The following is a 13756-nucleotide window of genomic DNA, read 5'->3' on the forward strand; positions in this document are numbered from 1 at the left end:
TTCTCCCATTATGTAAGTTATCATTTTGTTTTCATGATTAACTCCTTTGGACAAAAGTTTTCCAATTTGATGAGATCCCATTTATCTATTTTTTCTAGTGTTGCTTATATTTTGGGGTATAAAGTCTAAGAAACCATTGCCTACACAAAGTCCTGAAGATGCTTCCCTAAATTTTCTTCTAGGACTTTTTTTTTTAAGATTTATTTATTTATTTTATTTCTCTCCTCTGCTCCACCCCCCCCCCCACCGGTGGTCTATTCTCTGTGTCTATCTGCTGCATGTTCTTCTTTGTCCACTTCTGTTGTTGTCAGTGGCACGGGAATCTGTCTCTTTTTGCTGCATCATCTTGTTGTGTCAGCTCTCCGTGTGTGCAGCGCCATTCCTGGGCAGACTGCACTTTCTTTTGCGCTGGGCAGCTCTCCTTATGGGGCGCACTCCTTGTGAGTGGGGCTCCCCTACGCAGGGAACACCCCTGCGTGGCAGGGCACTCCTTGTGCGCATCAGCACTGCACGTAAGCCAGCTGCACACGGGTCAAGGAGGCTCGGGGTTTGAGCCGCGGACCTCCCATGTGGTAGACAGATGCCCTAACCACTGGGCCAAGTCCACTTCCCATCTTCTAGGACTTTTATAGACCTGGTTCTTATATTTAGATCTTTGGTCCATTTCCAGTTAATTTTTGTAAATAATGTTTGTGGCAGTTTGGGATTATTTATTGTAGCCGTTTGATATGGTTATGAATTCCAAAAATAGATATTGGATTATGTTTGCAATCTGGTCTATACCTGGGCATGATTAAGTTATGATTAGGGTTTTGATTGGGCCATGTCGTTAGGGCATTGTGTCCCCACCCCTTGGTGGGTGAGGACTCACAGATAAAAGGCATGACAAAGGACAGAGTTGAGGGGTTTTGATGTTAGAGTTTTGATATTGGAGTTGATGCTTAAGTCTTAAGCTGGAGCCCTAGGAAGTAAGCTCACAGAGGAAAGAGAAGCAAGCCCCAGAAAGAGAGGACCTGAGCCAGGAGAAGAACACAAAGGAATAGAGATGGCTTCTTAGACATAGCAGAAACCCCAGGGAGAGAGACAGAGCCATTCACCTGATAGTCTACAGCTGACCTTGTGGAGAGGGGCAAAGTCTAGAGAGCCTCATATTCTATAGCTGACCTTGTGGAGAAAGCAGAGGAGCTGAGCCCAGAGGAAACCAGGAAGCCTGAACCCTTGCAAATGTCAGCAGCCATCTTGCTCCAACATGTGAAAATAGACTTTGGTGAGGGATGTAACTTATGCTTTATGGCCTGGTATCTGTAAGCTCCTACCCCAAATAGATACCCTTTATAAAAACTAACCAATTTCCCATATTTTGCATCAGCACCCCTTTGAATGACAAATACATTTATGAGTCCCCAAAAGAGAAAAATTATGTTTGTAAATTAATCTATTCCTCTGGATGTGATACTCTTTGATTGTATTAAATTCAAAAGTTTTAAGTTTACTTGATAAAATCAACTTACAGTTTTTGATTCAACAATGTCAGTAGGACATGACTCAGGTTGAGTCCCCACCGCCTTGGTGGGCTCATATAAATGGGCGCTCACTCAAGAAAACACAAGAAAAGAGAGCTTTGTCATGTTTGATTCTGGGGCCCTGGGGACAGATAAGCCATTCACCTGATAGTTTGCAGCTAAAGAGAACAGAGAGGGAAACGGACTTGGCCCAGTGGTTAGGGCGTCCGTCTACCACATGGGAGGTCCAAGGTTCAAACCCCGGGCCTCCTTGACCCGTCTGCAGCTGGCCCATGCGCAGTGCTGATGTACGCAGGGGTGTCCCTCGCAAAGGGGAGCCCCACGCGCAAGGAGTGCGCCTGTAAGGAGAGCCACCCAGTGCGAAAGAAGGTGCAGCCTGCCCAGGAATGGCACCACCCACACTTCCTGTGCCGCTGACGACAACAGAAGCAGACAAAGAAACAAGACACAGCAAATAGACACAGAGAACAGACAACCGGGGGAGGGGGGGGGATCAAATAAATAATAATAATAATAATAAATAAAATCTTTAAAAAAAAAAAAGAGAACAGAGAAGTTGAACAGCTGAGAAGGCCTGGAAAGAAATGAGCCCTATGCCAGAGACTGATATAGGAAGCCCTGAGAAACCAGACAGAGATCATCTGCCATTGCTTCAACACATGGCAACTGACTTTGGTGAGAAAGCAACCTTAAGTTGGACTCTTTAAGGCCTTGTAACTGTAAGCTTTTCCCCAAAATAAATATCCTTTATAAAAGCCAACAGACTTCTGATACTTTGTATCAACACCCCCTTGGCAGACTAATACAGTGTTACATACTCATCCTCCTTCATTCTTTTGTATATGTATACCCAGTTCTCCCAGCACCATTTGTTGAAGAGACTCTTTCCCTTTTGTCAAAATCAATTTGCTGTAGCTGTGAGAGTCTAATTCTGAACTCTCAAATCTATTTCATTCATCATTGTCTTTCCTTGTGCCAGTACCATACTGTTTTTTTTTTATTGACTTTGTAATAATATTACATTAAAAATATATATGTGAGGTCCCATTCAACCCCACCCCCCCACCCCCCCCTCTCCCCCCCCAACAACACTCGTTCCCATCATCATGACACATCCATTGGATTTGGTAAGTACATCTTTGGGCACCTCTGCACCTCATAGACAATGGTTCACATCATGGCCCATACTCTCCTCCATTCCATCCAGTGGGCCCTGTGAGGATTTACAATGTCCGGTGATTACCTCTGAAGCACCATCCAGGGCAGCTCCATGTCCCAAAGACGCCTCCACCTCTCATCTCTTCCTGCCTTTCCCCATACCCATCGTCCACCAAGTCCACTTTTCCCAATCCAATGCCACCTCTTCTATGTGGACATTGGATTGTTTGTGTCCATTGTACCTCTATGTCAAGAGGAGGCTCAGATTCCACATGGATGCTGGATGCAATCCTCCCGCTTTCAGTTGTAGGCACTCTAGGCTCCATGGTGTGGTGGTTGTCCTTCTTCAACTCCATCTTAGCTGAGTGTGGTAAGTCTAATAGATCAGATTGTAGGTGCTGGAGTCTGTTGAGGCTCAGGACCTGGCTATCACATTGTCAGTCCAGAGATTCAAATCCCCTAAATATATCTTAAACCCCAACATTAACTGCACCTCCAGCACATTAGCATGAAAGTCTTATGAAGGGAGATCCCATCTGAGTCCAGATTCATCACACATAAACACCATTTCCAAAGAGGGGCCATCTGCCCTGGTAGTTAACCCCATCGGCCATGACCATAACTCCCATGGGTCTCTTTAGCCCTCAAAGGAACCAATATCTGGGGGTTGTATCTGCTTTATCTGTCTCTCTGACTCTGCTCAGTTGTGCATGAGGGCAATCCTTCTGCCAGCCTCCAGACTCTTTTTTAGAAACTCGTAGCCATATAAACTCATTTCTCCTTTCCATTTCCCCCTTACTTTAGGTCAAACAGCATTTTAAAGTCATGGTATTTTATGTAGACATGGATATTCTGCTGATCCACATTGAACCTTCCATATAAGGTCATTTTCCAGTTGCATCATCAGTTGGTAGTTGATATTGGTCCCTCGTTGCCAGGGAGGCTCATCCCCGGGTGTCATGTCCCACGCTGGGGGGAAGGCATTGCATTTACATGCTGAGTTTGGCTTCGAGACTGGCCACATTTGAGTAACATGAAGGCTGACAGGAGGAAATTCACAGGCACAATGTTGCTCTAGGCCTTGTTCTTATTTTAGGTTTATCAGCTCACAAGCATAGTCATTAGCATCAGGGGCTCACTGTTGAACCCTCACTCCCTCCCGGTCCCCGCCACTGTACCTGGGAGACTGTCGCTGCTCCCCTAGGGACCACGACAGAGCACCACTGGCCAGGAACCCAGTACCCGCCCTGCTGTGGTTTTTAATTGTTGCCACTATGAGTATATCCAAACATTACCATGCACCCTGGTCATATGTTCTGTACAGCTCCCTGTCAGCCATATATCACCTGTCATTGGTATCCCATACCAGTATCCCTCCATTGCCATTGTTGAAACACTCTGTGATCCAGAACTCCCCGAAATTTGAAGCCCAATATAATGTCATGGTCCCTTACTAGGGAATGGCATATAGCGATGGGTTTAAAGGATAGATAAAGAACTTGGATAAAGTTAGATAAAGAGCTTAGATAAAGAATGTTGACTTGAAAAAATTCCACATCCTATCTTTTTCTTTTTCTTTTTTTTTTTTTTCCCCCCCCTAATTATTCAGCTTTTCTTCACAGGAGTCCTAGACCACAGCAATGTATATATATAATATACAGCACTCCCACACATCCACCAGAAAACCTTTTCCCTTCCACAGTGATACTCGTACGCCCTATTCATATCATATTTACTTAAAGTGATGTACAGAGTCTGAGACATTAGCTTTCTAACAAGGTGACATCTGTGCTTACATTATGGTGCATACTTTAGGATACACAGTTCTTTACATTTTTAGTTATCCTATGTTTTACATTATGGTTTACATTATCAGTCTGTCATCTCCTATATGTTATGGTGTAATATTGCATGTTTTATATCCATCCTTGTGTACTCTCAAGAAACTCCTCTCTTACCCCCCATTTACTTTGGTTCCATACGTTTAACGTCCATTTTCCCTTCCACCTTGGTGCCCACAGTGACAGCCAACCTCCGTTTCCTGAGGAGCCACTTCCAGAGATAGATGGAATAGTGTTCAGGGCCTAACTTGCTCAACTGCCCCAATGCCCTGGGAGCCACCCTTTCTCTCGAGGGATACAGTTCCCTCTATTTGATGGCATTAGTCCTCCCCAGGATGTGGGTCCACCCCCACTCTCACTACTTGGGTTTCTACCCCATGGTGTCACCCACTCTGGCAGAATGAGCATTTAGACATTCCCCAGGAGCCCGTCCTGCATCAGACCCTCCCCTCCGAGCATTCTAAACAGGTAACCCTCTTTATTATATTTTGATATGATTTTCTCGGCATTTTACTCTCCACCAACACCTGACCCTCTCCTGTGTTCGTATGCTACCCCTCCCTCCCCCCACTTTTGGGCAACGTTACCCACCCGTCCCTCCCCAGCCACCCTCAAACCCGCAAAGCCCCAACCAAAGGCACCCCTTGCCCCCCTTTTATCTCTTCTTTGTGTTCATACTTACCACCATCTCGTCTTAAATTCCACCCCTGCAGACATCGGCTCATATCCTTCCTCCACCCTCCGATTTCCTGTAAGCCTATCGTTCAGTCTCTTGCTATCTAGGGCAGCTTGTTTATTTCATATCATTGAGGTCATGTAGTATTTGTCCTTCAATTTCTGGGTTGCTTCACTCAACATAAGGTTCTCAAGATTCATCCATGTTATCACATGTGTTTGTAGTGTGTTTGTTCTTACAGCCGAGTAGTATTCCATTGTGTGTATATACCACATTTTATTGATCCACTCATCTGTTGATGGGCATTTGGGTTGATTCCAACTTTTGGCAATAGTGAACAATGCTGCTATGAACATTGGTGTACATATATCGGTTTGTGTCCTTGTTTGGTTCTGCTGGGTATATACCCAGCAGTGGTATTGCTACCATACTGTTTTGACCACTGTAGTTTTGTAATAATAAGTTTTAAAGTCAGGAAATATGAGTCCTCCAACTGTGTTCTTTTTTGAGATGTTTTTGCCTATTGAAGGCCCTTTACCCTTCCAAATAAATTTAATAATTGGTTTTTCCATTTCTGAAAATTAGGCTGTTGGAATTTTGATTGGGATTGCATTGAATCTGTAAAACATTTTTTGGTAGAATTGGCATCTTAACCATATTTAGTTTTCCCAATTCATGAGCATAGAGTATCCTTCCATTTATTTATGTCTTCTTTGATTTCTTTTAGCAATGTTGTGAGTATTCTGTGTACAATTACTTTATATCTTTGCTTAGATATCTTCCTAGGTATTTGATTCTTTTACTTACTGTTGTAAATGGAGTTATTTTCTTGATTTCTTCTTTTGATTGTTATTGTTCATTACTAGTGTATAGAAACACTACTTATTTTTGAGTATTAATCTTGTACTCCAACACTTTGTTGAATTTATCACAGTTTTGCTGTGGCTTTTAAAGGATGTGCTATATATAGAATTATGTCATCTGCAAATAGGGAAAGATTTATTTTCCAATGTAGATGTCTTTTATTATTTTTTCTTGTCTAATTGCTTTGGCTAGTATTTCCAGTACAAGGATGTATAACAGTGATGATAGTGGATATCTTTATCTTGTTCCTGATTTTAGAGCTAAAGCTTTCAGACTTTCACCAGTAAGTGTGATGTAAACTGTGGGTTTTTCACTCATGCCCTTTATTATGTTTAGGAAGTTTCCTTTTCTTCCTAGTTTTCTAAATGTTTTCATCAAGAAGGTATACTGGATTTTTTCAAAGGCCTTTTCTGCATCAACTAAGATGATCATGTGGTTTTTGCCTTCATTCTGTTAATGTGGTGTATTACATTAGTTGATTATCTTATGTTGACCCACCCTTGCAGAGTTGGGGTAAATCCCACTTGATTATGATGTTTAATTTTTATTGTGTACTGTTGGATTTGGTTTGCTAATTTTTTTAGTATTTTTGCATCGATATTCATAAGAAATATTGGTTTATAATATTTTACTCCTGTGGTATCTTTATCTGGTTTTGGTATGGGGGTGATATTTTTCCCTCCTGTTCAAATTTTTTTTTTATATGCTTCAGTTTTTTGGAAGAGTTTGATCAGGATTTGGTGCTAATTCTTCAATATCATTACTAATTATTTGTCTATTAAGATCTTTTAGTTCTTCTTGAGTCACTGTATGTACTTTCTTTGTTTCTAGGAATTTTTCCATTTCATCTAAGTTATCTTAAATGAATTTGTTGGGATACAGTTGTTCATATTATCCCCTTATAATCCTTCTTATTTCAGTGGTAATATTCTACTTTTCATTTCTGATTTTAGTCATTTGTGTCTTCTCTTGTTCTCTTTGTCAGTCTAGCTAGATCAAAGATCTTTGCAAAGAACCAACTTTTGGTTTTGCTGATTATCTCTGATTTTTAAGAAATTCTCCATTTCAGTTATCTCTGTTCTACCTTTGTTATTTCCTTCCTTCTGCTCACGTTTGGGCTTAATTTTCTCTTCTTTTTCTAGTTCTTTGAGTTTGAATTTTAGGTTTCTAATTTGAAATCCTTCTTCTTTTTAAGTAAGCATTTAGAGCTGAAAATTTCCCTCTCAGAACAGTGTTTGCTGCATCTCATATATTTTAGTATGTTATATTTTCATTTTCATTCACCTGAAGATATTTCCTAGCTTTTTTTGTGATTTCCTCTTTGATCCATTGGTTGTTTTAAGAGTGTGTTGTTTAATTTCCACATATTTGTGAATTTTCCACTTCTCCCTCTGTTATTGATTTCTGACTTCATTCCATTTTGATTAGAAAAAACACATTGGATGACTTGAATACTTTTTTAAATGTATTGAGACTTGTTTTGTGATCTAGAATATGGTCTATTCTAGAGGATGATCCATTTACACTCAAAAGGAAGAAGTATTCTGTTGCTGTTGAGTGAAATGTTCTATTTAGGCCTACTTACTCTGAGTATCATTCAAGTCTTGTATTTCCTTATTAGTCTCTGTATGGACAGTCTATCCATCACAGAAAGTGGTACATTAAAATTTCCTACTATTAATGTAGAATGTCTAATTCTCCCTTCAAGTCTGTCAATATTTGCTTCATATATTTGGGGGATCTGCTTTTAGGTACATATATATTTATAATTTTTACATCATCCTGTTGTATTGACCCCTTCATCAGTATATAATAACCATCTTTGTCCCTTTTAACAGTTTTTACTTAAAATCTCTTCTATCTGATATTAGTATAGCTACCCCAGCTCTCTTTTAGTTACTACTTGATGGAATATATATTTTTTCCATCCTTCTACTTTCAACCTACTTATGTCTTTTAATTTAAGTGAGTCTTTTATAATCAGCAAATAGTTGATTAATGTTTTTTTCAATCCATCTGCCATTCTCTGCCTTTTGACTGCAGAGTTTACTTCATTTACATTTAAAGTCAATATTAATAGTGCAGTAGTTTCTTCTGCTCTTTTGTCAAAGTCTTTGTAGACCTTACCTTTTCAGTTCCTCAGTTCTTCCATTAATGCATACTTTCATATAAATTTGTTTATTTTTGTATTTTACCATATTTATTCCCTCCTCACTTCTATCTGGTTATATTTTTCATATATTTTCCTTGTGGTTGCCATGGGTTTAAAATTTATTATCCTACATATGTAACAATCATTTTATTTGATACCAACTTGATTTCAGTAGTATACACTTGCACTGTTTCTATTCCCTACCATCTCCCCACCTTTTTTGTATTTGCTGCAAATTATATTTCTGTACATTGTATTTCCATAATAATAGATTTATTATTACTTTTATGGATTTGCATTTTAGCATCTGTAAGAAGTAAGAAGTGGCATTACATACCACAAAATACAATAGTACTGGTATTTATAATTACCCAAATAATTATCTTTATTGGAGTTCTTTATTTCTTTATACCACTTTGAACCACCATTTAGTGTCCTTTCTTTTTAGTCAAGAACTCTCATAGCATTGCTTATAGGGTAGGTCTAGTGGTGATGAACTTCCTGCATTTTTCTACATCTAGGAATGTCTTAATCTCTCCCTTGTTTTTGACAAAAAGTCTCACTGGGTATAAAATTCTTGGTTGGCAGTTGTTTCCCCTCAGCATTTTAATCAGTTCAACCACTGTGTTCTTACCTCCATGGTTTCTGAAGACAAATCTAATTGGGTTTCCCTTGTACATAAGACATTGCTTTTCTCTTATAGCCTTCAGAACTGTCTCCTTGTCTTTTGTATTTTACATTTTGATCAGTATGTGATGGAGATATTTTGTCAAGTTTATCCTGTTTGATGTTGTCTTGTTTTCTTGGAAGTACATATTCTGACTTTTGCTAAGTTTATTAAGTTTCTCTGTATTATTGCTTTTAATAGTCCTTCTCTGCCCATTTCTCTCTTCCTTCTCCTTTCTCTCTTTCTTCAGCATATTGGTATGCTTCTTGGTGAGTCAGAGGTCTCTCTTGGGCTATTTTTGTATTTTTATAAGTCTTTCTTCATTCTTGTCACCAGCCTGACTCCTTTTATTTGTCTGTCTTTGAGTTCACTAGTTCCATCTTCTGCCATTTCCCATCTTCTGTTGAAACCCTCCTGGGAACTTTTCATTTCAGTAATTTGTGGCCTTCAACTCCAGTAGTTCTTTTTGTTCCATTTTAAAATTTCTCTCTTTATCAAGATTCTCATATTGTTCATTCATTCTTTTGCTTGTATCTTTAGTTCTTTCTCTGTGTTGTCCTTCATCTCCTGAGTATATTAAGGATTTTTTTTTTTTTACTTTGTCCAATGGCTTCAATCTAGTCCTTTTCATTGATGTTTTCTGAATTTTAATCCTCTTTGGTATAAGCCATTATTTCCTATTTCTTTATTTGACTTGTAGTCCTTTGTTGCACATAGTACCTTTTAATATTTTCAAATGTTAACTCTTGAATTTATTTTCTGATATGTCTGTTTCTTGGGTTTGTAACCAACTAGTGATATGACTGAAACTTTCTTGAGTGCCAGGACATAACAAACCCAGAAAACCTAAGCAAAAATACCTTTCACTCTCTTTGAAAATTGTGTTTTGCATTGGCCTGATGCTCTATATCAGAGTTAAGTTCTTCTTTCAGAAAGGTCAGCTTAAGGTGAATACAAAGTGCAGCATTCTCCCCATCTTTTCTAGGCCTGTGTCTTGTACTGGGCTTGTGTTTGCTAATGGCCTTAGGAGTTCCCCTATTTACAGGAGTTTGAATGCCCTATTTCCCAGAGAACAGATCTTCTCTCTTTCCTGGGTGTTTCACCTAAGGATTAAGAAACATAAGCCATTGCTCCAAATCAGCTGCCTCATTTATTTCTTACACTGTTTTCATAGTCTCAGGTCCTTTTGCCTGGAGTACAAATTCTTGGATGGGAGCACATTGGAGAGGAGTTTCCCAAGAAATTTTTTCCTAAGTAGGACAAGGCCAGGACAAGGCCAGGGACCCATCAAGAGAGCACAGGTGGCAGGCTCCAAACTGCCCTGGAGATGGGATGAGTGAGGGGCCAGAAAGGGCAACAGGACTTCCTTCCATGATCCCCAAAGCTGCACTTTCTTGACTAGGCAACTGTCCAGCAAACACAGCCCTTCAACTGTCCCCCACAGCTCTGAGGAAGTGTACCATCTTTAAGTCTCATCCATTGCCTTTCTCTGGGGTGGGTTGGAACAATGGCCCAACTCAGAGCCAGGCCCCCAACACTCTGAAGTAGCTAATCAAAAGCAGTGATCAACACCCAGCCCTGACCCCCTTTCCCCTGCCCCAGATCTTGGGGAAGTGGATTTTTATGGCCCTCTCAATCAGCAGCAAGCTACACAAAAAGAATGGGCCAGATCCACTGCTGCCTGCCACAAGAATGGGGGATAGGCAGTGGTAACCACCACCCGGAAAGGGTAATTTACTGGCATTTACCTTAATTTACCAACCTCTTCCTTCCATCCTTCCCTACTGGACTCTGGGGCTTTAAGAGTTGATTCAGACAGTTCCTACCTGTTTAATAGTTGTTCCATTACAGGGACTTATTCATGGAGCCTCCTACTCTGCCATCTTCCCACAATTCTATTGGCATATATTTTAATTCTATTTAATTTAAAACTCCACACCATACTATTTTTATTTTATATGGACAATATTCCTTTAGATTTATTCACATAGTTATGCTTTCCTTGGCTTTTCATTGCTTCTCACATTTCTGGGCTTACATCTGAAATAATTTAATTCTCTGTGATGGTCTCCTGGTGACAGAAACCTACTCTAAGCTATCTATAAAATGAGTTTCATCTAAGCTTTCTCTACTGGCTGATTTGGATACTCTCAGATATCTTCCAAGAAATGCTTCCTTTTAGAATTTAATCCAGCTTTATAGTTGTTCATGATGGGAGGCTGATCTTGATACCAGCTTCTCAATTATAGCCCAAAGGGAATTGAGCATATTGATGAGTATGAATAACATCATTTTTGTGTCCCCTGGTGTAAAGCTGTGCTCAATAAGCAAAATGTTTGGATGAACTTTATTCCCCATTCCCCAAAATACCACAGAGTTGGGAATTGGGGAGACCTACAGTTTATCAAATATGAAAGAACTATCTAAATTACATGAAACACGTGAAATGTTTGATATAAGATCTATTAAAGTAAAATGTGAAAATTTCAGGGAAAGTTCTATCACCATATTTCCAACTCATCTGCTGCTCTTTCTCCCACTTTCCATTTTAGACCAGGTATAACTATTTCTAACCCAGATCAGATGTTTAGCAAATAATTATTAAATGATGATGCAGTGCACATATCATTTTACAATGCTCATGCTAATGCAATGTTCCTGTCTAATCCATTCTCTCTACTGTCACTAACTAGTCCATATGAACTTTGAAGAAAACCTAAAGTCCAAGGGAAGTGGACTTGGCTCCCATGAGGGAGGTCCACTGTTCAAACCCCGGGCCTCCTTGACCCGTGTGGAGCTGGCCCACATGCAGTGATGATGCGCGCAAGGAGTGCTGTGCCACGCAGGGGTGTCCCCACATAGGGGAGCCCCACGCTCAAGGAATACACCCCATAAGGAGAGCCACCCAGCATGAAAGAAAATTCAGCTTGCCCAGGAACGGGCCCGCACACACAGAGAGCTGACACAACAAGATGACACAACAAAAAGAAACACAGATTCCTGTGCCTCTGACAACAACAGAAGCGGACAAAGAAGAACATGCAGCAAATAGACACAGAGAACAGACAGCTGGGGTGGGGGGGAAGGGGAAAGAAATAAAATAAATAAATAAATCTTTGAAAAAAAGAAGCAAAAAACCTAAAGTCCTGCAATAAATATATCTATAATGGACATCAGTAATGTGAATTAGAGTGGGGTGGATAGAAAGCGAGACTTTCTTTTCAATGTAAGCTATTAAAGAGGTAGAATTGGCAAGACTTGGTAATTGACTTTGCTTAAAAAAATAACAGAAAGTAATGGATCTCAGTCATTTGGCTTGGATGATTGGAATTTTGCCATTAATTTCAATCAGGAATTCAGGAGGAAATCTGGATAGGGGCAGGGGCTAGAGGTATGGCTCAGTTTTTAAGATTTTGTGTTTGCAATAGCTGTAGTTAATCTGGAAATATGTATTTACTAGGCATCTAGATTATTTAGGAGAAACATCATCATATATGTGAGCATAAATGATATCTCCCAAGGAGACTATATGGATTGAGAAAGAATGAGAACCCACAATATAACCTTGACATATATCATCCCATAAGGAGTAGGCAGAAGCAGAAGAGACCAGAAGGAACTGAGTGAATTCACAGATCAGAGGAGAAACACTAGAGAAAAGGGCTTTTTAAGAATGATAAAGTGATATCTATTTACAAACATTTACGAACATTAAGAGAACACACAATAGAAATCCTAAAAGATAGAGTTACATATGGCAATTAAAGAGATTAATTGTAAAGTTGATCATTAAGGATGTAAGGGACATAAAGTGGGAATAAAGTAACTGGAAAATGGGGAAAGACATGTATAATAGAAAAAGACCTGGAGGCAGCAGTGTGTGAATGGCCTTGAGGATAGTACTGATTCAGTAGTACCTGAAGCTCTAGGTCCCTGAATAATCTAAACTGATAAATCACTGTGGATTATGAGAGGGACTGGGGTGGGTCATACGTTGAAAGGAAAGATTAGCTCCTTTTTTGGTAACATTTTTCTTATATTTCCTTTGTTATTTATTAATCTGCGACTAAAATGATTTTAATTGATTTCTAAAATGGAAACTCCCTTTAGTAATTAACAAATCACTAATGCACATCACAGTTTAGCTCCTGTAAAAGTATAGTACCATGTAAACAAAAAAACTTAAAAACCTGAGATTGATGGTATAAATTCTAAAAAGGAAAAACACACCAATCCTAGTGATGAACTCAAGCGTGGATAATGTCTAGGAAGGGAAGCACCTGTGGTGTTCAAAGAGACGTGAGTTCTAAGGTCATTTGGGGCATTTGGGTGTGATCCTTGGCGGTCTTTGAATGATAATTCACTCTTTATAGATGAACTAATATAAATTCCTGTGGAACGTATTGAAAGGCAGCATAGACTGCAGCAATTTAACTCTCAGGAGTCAAAAAGACACAGTAACATATGATTTATGAGCCCAGAGCTAATGTTAGACCATCATAGAACTTTGCCAACCCAAACCATCAGTGCGTTTGGTCATTTCCATCCTGTTCTCTCTTAATTTGAAGGATTTGGTTGCATTTTGGTGAAGCTGTTTAGCTCACTGCGGTCTCTCACAAAACACAAGACCACAACCCCAATGAGAATCCTCTCCTGCTCCACAGAGTGAGTCAAGACAGCCAGGAAGGAGGCCCTCTTCTGCCGCTGTGACTCACTGTGCATGAGACTTAGCTGGTGACCCGGGGTAGGAGCCACTGTTCTTCCCTTACATGTGGAGCCTGCGTTAGCCAAGGCTGGTCAAACCACCAGTTCCACATGTCAAATCAGGCCTCAGTCTTGGCAAAGCTGCCAAGAAGTCATACAGAGGTCATTGGT

This window comes from Dasypus novemcinctus, chromosome 5 (assembly GCF_030445035.2).
Source record: "Dasypus novemcinctus isolate mDasNov1 chromosome 5, mDasNov1.1.hap2, whole genome shotgun sequence".
Classification (NCBI taxonomy): domain Eukaryota; kingdom Metazoa; phylum Chordata; class Mammalia; order Cingulata; family Dasypodidae; genus Dasypus; species Dasypus novemcinctus.